Below are 7,170 nucleotides of genomic sequence, written 5' to 3'. Positions count from 1 at the left end.
GGCTTAGCTAAGTGCATCCCCCTTTGGGAGCTGTCCCTTATCAAAGGAAACCTTAAATCAGCCTGCATGAATAGTTTCTCTGTGGCTGCACCACAGAGATGAACAGAGATGGGGCCTCATTTGGGAAGGCTCAGAACACTTAATTCTTTCTTATTAATAAGCCTCGCTGCTACAACACATATGCAGTTTGAGCAAACATAAGACAATAACCAAGTACCACAAACTACCAGACATCTAGTATCATTAGCAGTTCAGGTGGGGAGCTGCATCACCATGTGTAGGCTGCAAAGGAACAAGTAATAGGTCTATTCCATGCTTAAAAGAAAAGAAAGAAAACACAACATTTCAGCCGTGGAGCCCTCACACCTGAAGAAGGCTCCACAGCTGAAACGTTGTGTTTTCTTTCTTCTCTTTTCATCTAGTGTCATTAGCCTTTTAACAGTTCCTGTCAAAATAAAATAGAAATGGATAACATTCTAGAGAGAGTTTGAAATACCAAGGTACAATTTAAAACATATCTCTTCCACTACAACCACAATATTTTGGAGAGATCGTTGAACCTCACTGTTCTGACATGTCCGTTAGCCTCCGTCCTGCTTCAGCAATGAATGTGGCGGGGCACATTCTGAGGGAGATGAGGTCAATCATGTGGCAGGAAAACCACGCTATGCTTTTTTTTGAGATCCTGAAAAGGACAGAAGGGCCATGTATATGTGTGCAGCTGGATATGTAATTACAGGTGGCGTAGCAGATTCTGCTGAAGCCCCACTGCCTGGTGTGGACGGTAGCTGTGTATATTGCAGCAGAATTGTGCATGTGAGATCAAGGGGGCATGTCATGTGTTTCAGCACTTCACTCCCTTCAGTACCACATGATTCCCTGAGTTCGTTGGATGACCTGTGGACCGATCTTTCACGATGAAGAAATCCTTAAGAAGAATAGATCTCGGCCCACCATCCCAATGCCTCCGTCTCAAAACAGCAACCTCCCACTGCCCTTAGTCTGCAAGGCAGTCCTTTCAAATGCGATGACAACGCCTAGACCTTCGTTGCCTTTTGTACGAGCTGAACTTTTGTGCTCATCAATTCAACGCTCTTTCCATCAACTCATCTTGTCTTTTGACGCTTCGTGTTTTGCGCTCCTTTGACTATCGGCATATCGGGTGACTGCAAACACTGAAGAAACACTGCGAGCGAAAGTAATGGCAAATTTCTTGACTTATTTCTGAATGTGAATGTTCTTTAGAAAAGGGATACGGCGTTGCTTCTCGCCCGTGTAAAGGTCACGCATTCCAGACGTGGTTATGAGCGAACAGTTGCCGCAAGTGTTTGAAAAGAGCAAGAGAGGAAGCAGCCCTGCCCCGTGTGAGGATCAAACTCAGGCCCTTCAGATGACGAGACTGACGCACCACCAATTACGCCAACAAACCCAGCTGCAGGACACACACCGGAAAGTTTGCCTCACATGGATTTCAGTCGCCCGTTCCCTAATCTTTAGACGCCCTCTGCTGAATGTTGCATTTGCCTTTTGATCTCACCGATACATTTTTGGTCTGTTTCTGTTGTGAGTCCGTCTTTCAGATCTCACCTAGCACAAGTCTCTCTGGCTGAAGTGGCCTCTCTGCTTCAGCATCGTGCCCTCACTCAGCCATTAAAATTGTCACTCGGACTTCTGACAAGCTGACATGAAATGTCAAGAGAGAGTGGCGGAGACGCTTAAGCCAGAGAGAAGATGAAAAGGGGGCGTGGCTGCGAAACGCTTGACAGCTGCACGATGCTCTCCATGCAAGGTGTGACCACAGGCTAAAGGACACCTTTTGGCACATCAAGCTCTAAGCACACACCTGGAGGATGCGAGAATTGATCCTGCTACCTCCCACATGCAAAGCAAGCGCTGTACCATACAAACCAACCCCCCTCGCTAGGGCTTATGCCTCGGCGTCACCTAGTGCCGCTTGTTCCCCTCTTACCGGGCACAGTTCACTGCCCTTCGTCTACAAGGCAGTCGTGTAATTGCGGCTTTCTTGACTTATTGATGAAGGTCTGACTGGACGAGCGAATGACGCCTCTCCCCCATCCTCAAGCTCGCTGACAGATTGAAATGGAAAGTGCTGCTGTGGCTAGTTGGTCTAGTGGTATGATTCTCGCTTAGGGTGCGAGAGGTCCCGGGTTCAACTCCCGGACGAGCCCTTGTGTGCTCCTTTCCTCCTCTTCCACAAGACTGGGAACTGATATCCACATCACTTCGCAGCGTCTGCTTATGGCAAACGATGGAATGTGACTAATGGCTGAACGAGCCTGGTGAATTCTCATCACGTGGCACAATGAGAGCGTGCAGTCAGCTGTCCGAGGCGGCAACCTCATTGCTCGTTCAAAAGAACACGTACTGAAAACTCATCACCACTATGTCGTAGATGAGCACCGCGATCGCTTGTTGTCATGCGTCCTTACTTGGGAAATGCAGAAGCAAAAACTGCCCTCTCTCAGCCACCGAAACGTGTGCGGCTCGCCTTGCGCTCTCTGCGCCTCGCATATTTGTGGAGCTGTCTGCTCTTCTTTCTGTTGAAGTAATCAAGTTACGGGGCGTCCTGCAGCCTATGATGTTCTCACTGAGAGCTTTCAAGATTTGAAGGAAAACTACGAGCTTGATTGCTCAAGTCGAACGAATGTGATTGTTAAGGAATCGATAATCAAAAGCACGTCTTCTAACAATTCCTGAGAGTATTATCAGCACTGTTTTCACTCGGATATACTTTTCACTTGCTAAGCTGACAAATTGGACGAGAAAATGCCGGAGACGCACTCAGTGCAGACTGAGGTTGGGAAGGAGGTGTGGCCCTTCAACGCTTGACAATTGAAGGACATTTTCTCCGCAACGGAGGAGCACCTGTCAGAAGTCACAGAGGCTAAATGAGAGCACCAGGCTCCTGGAGCTCTAAACTCAGACCTGGAGGATGCGGGCATCAATCCCGCTACCTCTGGCATGCTAAGCGAGCGCTCTACCATTTGAGCTCATCCTCCTCGTTTCATGCTTCTCGGCATCATGTCGTACCGCCTCTGCCCCTCTTACCGGGCACCGCCCACTGCCCTTGGTCTGCAAGGCAGTCCTTTCAAGTGCGATGACGACGCTGGGACCTTCGTTGCCTATTGTACGAGCTGAACTTTTGTGCTCATCAATTCAACGCTCTTTCCATCAACTCATCTTGTCTTTTGACGCTTCGTGTTTTGCGCTCCTTTGACTATCGGCATATCGGGTGACTGCAAACACTGAAGTTCTTGCTTACGGAGTGTGGAACATTGTTTTCAAGTGATCGCTGTTCTGTCATGTTGACGCCGAGTGAATCTTTCTTTGGCAACATGGGCAGGCTGACAGCAGTGCGAGCGAAAGTAATGGCAAATTTCTTGACTTATTTCTGAATGTGAATGTTCTTTAGAAAAGGGATGCGGCGTTGCTTCTCGCCCGTGTAAAGGTCACGCATTCCAGACGTGGTTATGAGCGAACAGTTGCCGCAAGTGTTTGAAAAGAGCAAGAGAGGAAGCAGCCCTGCCCCGTGTGAGGATCAAACTCAGGCCCTTCAGATGATGAGACTGACGCACTACCAATTACGCCAACAAATCCAGCTGCAGGACACACACCGGAAAGTTTGCCTCACATGTATTTCAGTTGCCCGTTCCCTAATCTTTAGACGCCCTCTGCTGAATGTTGCATTTGCCTTTTGATCTCACCCATACATTTTTGGTCTGTTTCTGTTGTGAGTCCGTCTTTCAGATCTCACCTAGCACAAGTCTCTCTGGCTGAAGTGGCCTCTCTGCTTCAGCATCGTGCCCTCACTCAGCCATTAAAATTGTCACTCGGACTTCTGACAAGCTGACATGAAATGTCAAGAGAGAGTGGCGGAGACGCTTAAGCCAGAGAGAAGATGAAAAGGGGGCGTGGCTGCGAAACGCTTGACAGCTGCACGATGCTCTCCATGCAAGGTGTGACCACAGGCTAAAGGACACCTTTTGGCACATCAAGCTCTAAGCACACACCTGGAGGATGCGAGAATTGATCCTGCTACCTCCCACATGCAAAGCAAGCGCTGTACCATACAAGCCAACCCCCCTCGCTGGGGCTTATGCCTCGGCGTCACCTAGTGCCGCTTGTTCCCCTCTTACCGGGCACAGTTCACTGCCCTTCGTCTACAAGGCAGTCGTGTAATTGCGGCTTTCTTGACTTATTGATGAAGGTCTGACTGGACGAGCGAATGACGCCTCTCCCCCATCCTCAAGCTCGCGACAGATTGAAATGGAAAGTGCTGCTGTGGCTCGTTGGTCTAGTGGTATGATTCTCGCTTAGGGTGCGAGAGGTCCCGGGTTCAACTCCCGGATGAGCCCTTGTGTGCTCTTTTCCTCCTCTTCCACAAGACTGGGAACTGATATCCACATCACTTCGCAGCGTCTGCTTATGGCAAACGATGGAATGTGACTAATGACTGAACGAGCCTGGTGAATTCTCATCACGTGGCACAATGAGAGCGTGCAGTCAGCTGTCCGAGGCGGCAACCTCATTGCTCGTTCAAAAGAACACGTACTGAAAACTCATCACCACTATGTCGTAGATGAGCACCGCGATCGCTTGTTGTCATGCGTCCTTACTTGGGAAATGCAGAAGCAAAAACTGCCCTCTCTCAGCCACCGAAACGTGTGCGGCTCGCCTTGCGCTCTCTGCGCCTCGCATATTTTTGGAGCTGTCTGCTCTTCTTTCTGTTGAAGTAATCAAGTTACGGGGCGTCCTGCAGCCTATGATGTTCTCATTGAGAGCTTTCAAGATTTGAAGGAAAACTACGAGCTTGATTGCTCAAGTCGAACGAATGTGATTGTTAAGCAATCGATGAACAAAAGCACATCTTCTAAAAATTCCTGAGAGTATTATCAGCACTGTTTTCACTCGGATATACTTTTCACTTGCTAAGCTGACAAATTGGAGGAGAAAATGCCGGAGACGCACTCAGTGCAGACTGAGGTTGGGAAGGAGGTGTGGCCCTTCAACGCTTGACAACTGAAGGACATTCTCTCCGCAACGGAGGAGCACCTGTCAGAAGTCGCAGAAGCTAAACAAGAGCACCGGGCTTCCGGAGATCCAAACTCAGACCTGGAGGATGCGGGCATCGATCCCACTACCTCTTGCATGCTAAGCGAGCGCTCTACCATTTGAGCTAATCCCCCTCGCTTCATGCTTCTCGGCATCATGTCTTACCGCCTCTGCCCCTCTTACCGGGCACCGCCCACTGCCCTTGGTCTGCAAGGCAGTCCTTTCAAGTGCGATGACTACGCTGAGACCTTCGTTGCCTATTGTACGAGCTGAACTTTTGTGCTCATCAATTCAACGCTCTTTCCATCCACTCATCTTGTCTGTTGACGCTTCGTGTTTTGCGCTCCTTTGACTATCGGCATATCGGGTGACTGCAAACACTGAAGTTCTTGCTTACGGAGTGTGGAACATTGCTTTCAAGTGATCGCTGTTCTGTCATGTTGACGCCGAGTGAATCTTTCTTTGGCAACATGGGCAGGCTGACAGCAGTGCGAGCGAAAGTAATGGCAAATTTCTTGACTTATTTCTGAATGTGAATGTTCTTTAGAAAAGGGATGCGGCGTTGCTTCTCGCCCGTGTAAAGGTCACGCATTCCAGACGTGGTTATGAGCGAACAGTTGCCGCAAGTGTTTGAAAAGAGCAAGAGAGGAAGCAGCCCTGCCCCGTGTGAGGATCAAACTCAGGCCCGTCAGATGACGAGACTGACGCACTACCAATTACGCCAACAAGCCCAGCTGCAGTACACACACCGGAAAGTTTGCCTCACATGGATTTCAGTCGCCCGTTCCCTAATCTTTAGACGCCCTCTGCTGAATGTTGCATTTGCCTTTTGATCTCACCGATACATTTTTGGTCTGTTTCTGTTGCGAGTCCGTCTTTCAGATCTCACCTAGCACAAGTCTCTGTGGCTGAAGTGGCCTCTCTGCTTCAGCATCGTGCCCTCACTCAGCCATTAAAAATGTCACTCGGACTTCTGACATGCTGACATGAAATGTCAAGAGAGAGGGGCGGAGTGACGCTTAAGCCAGAGAGAACATGAAAAGGGGGCCTGGCTGCGAAACGCTTGACAGCTGCACGATGCTCTCCATGTAAGGCGGGACCACAGGCTAAAGGACACCTTTCGGCACATCAAGCTCTAAGCACACACCTGGAGGATGCGGGAATTGATCCTGCTATCTCCCACATGCAAAGCAAGCGCTGTACCATACAAGCCAACCCCCCTCGCTGGGACTTATGCCTCGGCGTCACCTAGTGCCGCTTGTTCCCCTCTTACCGGGCACAGTTCACTGCCCTTCGTCTACAAGGCAGTCGTGTAATTGCAGCTTTCTTGACTTATTGATGAAGGTCTGACTGGACGAGCGAATGGCGCCTCTCCCCATCCTCAAGCTCGCTGACAGATTGAAATGGAAAGTGCTGCTGTGGCTCGTTGGTCTAGTGGTATGATTCTCGCTTAGGGTGCGAGAGGTCCCGGGTTCAACTCCCGGATGAGCCCTCGTGTGCTCTTTTCCTCCTCTTCCACAAGACTGGGAACTGATAACCACATCACTTCGCAGCGTCTGCTTATGGCAAACGATGGAATGTGACTAATGACTGAACGAGCCTGGTGAATTCTCATCACGTGGCACAATGAGAGCGTGCAGTCAGCTGTCCAAGGCGGCAACCTCATTGCTCGTTCAAAAGAACACGTACTGAAAACTCATCACCACTGTGTCGTAGATGAGCACCGCGATCGCTTGTTGTCATGCGTCCTTACTTGGGAAATGCAGAAGCAAAAACCGCCCTCTCTCAGCCACCGAAACGTGTGCGGCTCGCCTTGCGCTCTCTGCGCCTCACATATTTGTGGAGCTGTCTGCTCTTCTTTCTGTTGAAGTAATCAAGTTATGGGGCGTCCTGCAGCCTATGATGTTCTCACTGAGAGCTTTCAAGATTTGAAGGAAAACTACGAGCTTGATGGCTCAAGTCGAACGAATGTGATTGTTAAGCAATCGATGATCAAAAGCACGTCTTCTAACATATCGTGAGAGTATTATCAGCACTGTTTTCACTCGGATATACTTTTCACTTGCTAAGCTGACAAATTGGACGAGAAAATGCCGG

General features: G+C 49.5%; 3 non-coding genes across 3 annotated transcripts; all 3 read left to right on the top strand.

The window, feature by feature from the left end:
- The first annotated feature begins 2,117 nt into the window (after nucleotides 1–2,117).
- trnap-agg (transfer RNA proline (anticodon AGG)) lies at nucleotides 2,118–2,189 on the top strand. The gene has a single exon. It is a non-coding gene; the product is annotated as a tRNA-Pro (tRNA).
- Nucleotides 2,190–4,304: 2,115 nt separating this feature from the next.
- On the top strand, nucleotides 4,305–4,376 carry trnap-agg (transfer RNA proline (anticodon AGG)). The gene has a single exon. It is a non-coding gene; the product is annotated as a tRNA-Pro (tRNA).
- A 2,117-nt stretch (nucleotides 4,377–6,493) lies between these two features.
- Nucleotides 6,494–6,565, top strand: trnap-agg (transfer RNA proline (anticodon AGG)). The gene has a single exon. It is a non-coding gene; the product is annotated as a tRNA-Pro (tRNA).
- The last annotated feature ends 605 nt before the right edge of the window (nucleotides 6,566–7,170 follow it).

The sequence above is a fragment of the Lepisosteus oculatus genome, chromosome 14 (assembly GCF_040954835.1).
Source record: "Lepisosteus oculatus isolate fLepOcu1 chromosome 14, fLepOcu1.hap2, whole genome shotgun sequence".
Taxonomy (NCBI): Eukaryota; Metazoa; Chordata; class Actinopteri; order Semionotiformes; family Lepisosteidae; genus Lepisosteus; species Lepisosteus oculatus.
Note: the sequence above shows the minus strand (reverse complement) of the source record. Positions and strands in the feature narration are given on the sequence as shown.